At 44.7% G+C, this 5,000-nt stretch overlaps 1 protein-coding gene across 3 annotated transcripts in view; it reads left to right on the forward strand.

Moving 5' to 3' along the window:
* Positions 1–5,000, forward strand: part of pde2a (phosphodiesterase 2A) — a 143,704-nt gene that overhangs the window by 33,167 nt on the left and 105,537 nt on the right. The gene's annotated exons all lie outside the window — the stretch shown is intronic.

Consider the following 5,000-nt stretch of genomic DNA (forward strand, 5'->3'; position numbering starts at 1 on the left):
ATGGATGACAAACCCAGCTGAATATAGACTGGGTGTAGTGTTGGGTTGGCCAAGACCACGAGCAGTTCTATCTTCACAGGATTTAGTTGAAGGGGATGGTCCTTCATCCAGTAAGAAATGTATCAGGCGAACAAGTACCGTTGGATCAGCTAGTTGGAATGAGAGGTAGAGTTGTGTATCATCAGTGTAGCGGTGATTGAAAAAAACATGTTTTGAATGACAGACCCTAGTGATCTAGATGGAGAAGAGAAGCGGTCCCAGCACTGAACCCTGAGGCACTCCAGTAGCTAGATGATAACAGTGATTGAAAAATGTTTTTTTTTCTGAATGACAGATCCTACTGATGACATGTAGATGGAGAAGAGAAGTGGTCCCAGCACTGAGCCCCGAGGCACTCCAGTAGCTAGATGATAGCAGTGATGTGAAAAAACATGTTTCTGAATGACAGATCTTACTGATGACTTGTAGATGGAGAAGAGAAGCGGTCCCAGCACTGAGCCCCGAGGCACTCCAGTAGCTAGATGATAACAGTGATGTGAAAAACCATGTTTCTGAATGACAGATCCTAGTGATGACTTGTAGATGGAGAAGAGAAGCGGTCCCAGCACTGAGCCCTGAGGCACTCCAGTAGCTAGATGACACGAGTGATGGGATAAACCATGTTTCTGAATGACAGATCCTACTGATGACTTGTAGATGAAGAAGAGAAACGGCCCCAGCACTGAGCCCTGAGGAACTCCAGTAGCTAGATGATAACAGTGATTGAAAAAAATTTTTTTTTCTGAATGACAGATCCTACTGATGACATGTAGATGGAGAAGAGAAGCGGTCCCAGCACTGAGCCCCGAGGCACTCCAGTAGCTAGATGATAGCAGTGATGTGAAAAACCATGTTTCTGAATGACAGATCTTATTGATGACTTGTAGATGGAGAAGAGAAGCGGTCCCAGCACTGAGCCCCGAGGCACTCCAGTAGCTAGATGATAGCAGTGATGTGAAAAACCATGTTTCTGAATGACAGATCCTAGTGATGACTTGTAGATAGAGAAGAGAAGGAGGTCTCAGCACTGAGCCCTGAGGCACTCCAGTAGCTAGATGACAACAGTGATGTGAAAAAACATGTTTCTGAATGACAGATCCTAGTGATGTCATGTAGATGGAGAAGAGAAGTGGGTCCAGCACTGAGCCCTGAGGCACTCCAGTAGCTAGATGATAGCAGTGATGGGAGAAACCATTTTCCTGAATGACAGATCCTACTGATGACTTGTAGATGGAGAAGAGAAGCGGTCCCAGCACTGAGCCCTGAGGCACTCCAGTAGCTAGATGATAACAGTGATGGGAGAAACCATGTTTCTGAATGACAGATCCTAGTGATGTCATGTAGATGGAGAAGAGAAGCGGGCCCTGCACTGAGCCCTGAGGCACTCCAGTAGCTATATGACAACAGTGATGGGAAAAACCATGTTTCTGAATGACAGATCCTACTGATGACTTGTAGATGGAGAAGAGAAGCGGTCCCAGCACTGAGCCCCGATGCACTCCAGTAGCTAGATGATAACAGTGATGGGAGAAACCATGTTTCTGAATGACAGATCCTAGTGATGTCATGTAGATGGAGAAGAGAAGCGGGCCCTGCACTGAGCCCTGAGGCACTCCAGTAGCTAGATGACAACAGTGATGGGAGAAACCATTTTTCTGAATGACAGATCCTACTGATGACATGTAGATGGAGAAGAGAAGCGGTCCCAGCACTGAGCCCCGAGGCACTCCAGTAGCTAGATGATAGCAGTGATGTGAAAAACCATGTTTCTGAATGACAGATCTTACTGATGACTTGTAGATGGAGAAGAGAAGCGGTCCCAGCACTGAGCCCCGAGGCACTCCAGTAGCTAGATGATAGCAGTGATGTGAAAAACCATGTTTCTGAATGACAGATCCTAGTGATGACTTGTAGATTGAGAAGAGAAGTGGTCCCAGCACTGAGCCCTGAGGCACTCCAGTAGCTAGATGACAACAGTGATGTGAAAAACCATGTTTCTGAATGACAGATCCTAGTGATGTCATGTAGATGGAGAAGAGAAGTGGGTCCAGCACTGAGCCCTGAGGCACTCCAGTAGCTAGATGATAGCAGTAATGGGAGAAACCATTTTCCTGAATGACAGATCCTACTGATGACTTGTAGATGGAGAAGAGAAGCGGTCCCAGCACTGAGCCCTGAGGCACTCCAGTAGCTAGATGATAACAGTGATGGGAGAAACCATGTTTCTGAATGACAGATCCTAGTGATGTCATGTAGATGAAGAAGAGAAGCGGGCCCTGCACTGAGCCCTGAGGCACTCCAGTAGCTATATGACAACAGTGATGGGAAAAACCATGTTTCTGAATGACAGATCCTACTGATGACTTGTAGATGGAGAAGAGAAGCGGTCCCAGCACTGAGCCCCGATGCACTCCAGTAGCTAGATGATAACAGTGATGTGAAAAACCATGTTTCTGAATGACAGATCCTAGTGATGTCATGTAGATGGAGAAGAGAAGCGGGCCCTGTACTGAGCCCTAAGGCACTCCAGTAGCTAGATGACAACAGTGATGGGAGAAACCATTTTTCTGAATGACAGATCCTACTGATGACATGTAGATGGAGAAGAGAAGCAGGCCCAGCACGGAGCCCCGAGGCACTCCAGTAGCTAGATGATAACAGTGATGGGAGAAACCATGTTTCTGAATGACAGTTCTTACTGATGACATGTAGATGGAGAAGAGAAGCGGTCCCAGCACTGAGCCCCGAGGCACTCCAGTAGCTAGATGATAACAGTGATGGGAGAAACCATGTTTCTGAATGACAGAGCTTACTGATGACATGTAGATGGAGAAGAGAAGCGGTCCCAGCACTGAGCCCTGAGGCACTCCAGTAGCTAGATGATAACAGTGATGGGATAAACCATGTTTCTGAATGACAGATCTAGTGATGACATGTAGATGGAGAAGAGAAGCGGGCTTAGCACTGAGCCCTGAGGCACTCCAGTAGCTAGTTGATAACAGTGATGGGAGAAACCATGTTTCTGAATGACAGATCCTAGTGATGTCATGTAGATGGAGAAGAGAAGCGGGCCCAGCACTGAGCCCCTAGGCACTCCAGTAGCTAGATGATAACAGTGATGGGAGAAACCATGTTTCTGAATGACAGATCCTAGTGATGTCATGTAGATGGAGAAGAGAAGCGGGCCCAGCACTGAGCCCTGAGGCACTCCAGTAGCTAGATGATAACAGTGATGGGAGAAACCATGTTTCTGAATGACAGTTCTTACTGATGACATGTAGATGGAGAAGAGAAGCGGTCCCAGCACTGAGCCCTGAGGCACTCCAGTAGCTAGATGATAACAGTGATGGGATAAACCATGTTTCTGAATGACAGATCTAGTGATGACATGTAGATGGAGAAGAGAAGCGGGCTTAGCACTGAGCCCTGAGGCACTCCAGTAGCTAGATGATAGCAGTGATGGGAGAAACCATGTTTCTGAATGACAGATCCTAGTGATGTCATGTAGATGGAGAAGAGAAGCGGGTCCAGCACTGAGCCCCTAGGCACTCCAGTAGCTAGATGATAACAGTGATGGGAGAAACCATGTTTCTGAATGACAGATCCTAGTGATGTCATGTAGATGGAGAAGAGAAGCGGGCCCAGCACTGAGCCCTGAGGCACTCCAGTAGCTAGATGATAGCATTGATGGGATTTTTTTTTCTGAATGACAGATCCTACTGATGACATGTAGATGGAGAAGAGAAGCGGGCCCAGCACTGAGCCCTGAGGCACTCCAGTAGCTAGATGTCGGGTCTTAGACACCTCACCCCTCCATGACTACGAGAGGAGTACCATCCTCAGAGAAGGATGAAAGAAAAGGCTGGAATACACTACACGACTTTTGCTCAGACCGCGAGCTTGCGGATGCCATGCATGAAATAAATGTGTCAGAACCCAGAATCTGCCGTTTGTTTAGTAATTGTTTGCATCAGTTTCAGTATTTACACAATGGGGTTAATGCAGCTAACTTCGCTCCCAGGTTGAAAAATACGGAAATCCTTATAAATACGAAAAAATCACTGAAGAATGCGTCACTTGTTTCTGTTCAGTGTTTTGTAGTGTAACGTTGTATAGTGTATGATGCCCAGCTTTTCTCTATAACCATTTACACAGTCAACAAGTGTAAGAAGCCTGCTGTTTAAAAAATCTGCTCAGAAGTCGCGTAGGTTGAGACCTGAATGACTAGCAATAGATGTAATGAAATCCGCTTTGTCTAGCAGACTGGCTATTCTAGAGACCAAGAGGAAATGAAAGTAATGCACTAGAGGACATAGGGAAAGTACGCAGGTTGTTAGGATTGTGCCGCCTCCAACGTTTGACGTGATTTACAAGTGTTAGTAATAGTAGGGATTTGGAAGCACATAGTAAAGCAAGGTCACAACAGATAAGAGCAAGATATATAAAAGAGGAAGGGAAAAAATGCAATGCATAAGTGCCTTGTCTGTGTCGGTGGACTCGCTGGTCTTTACACTTTTTTTACACACGAAAAAAAAAACGTTCTGTCTATCGTTCTAAAATATTTTTTTGTATATTTTCTGATGCAAATTGCCCAAAATAAGTACAGTCCTTGAAGAAAATAAATAGGTTACACTTTATTTTACAGTGTCCTTGTTACATATGTTACATGTACTTACCAAAGTAATAACAGTAAATTATGCATAATTACTTGCAATTAACCCTCAACCAAATCCTAGTCCTACCTTAACCCTATAGTAAGTACATGTAGTTGCTTAATATTACTCAATACCTAAATATAGAATTACCTACACTGTAACAATGACACCTTAAAATAAAGTGTAACCAAACAATATTAAATGTAAAATATTTTCAGAAATAACTGTGCTATAACAAAGTGTGAAATTTCAAAGGCACATTTTTTTTCTTTCTGGTTAATTCTTCAAAGTAATGTGCCAAATTAC

Source organism: Phoxinus phoxinus, assembly GCF_949152265.1.
Source record: "Phoxinus phoxinus genome assembly, chromosome: 4".
Taxonomy (NCBI): Eukaryota; Metazoa; Chordata; class Actinopteri; order Cypriniformes; family Leuciscidae; genus Phoxinus; species Phoxinus phoxinus.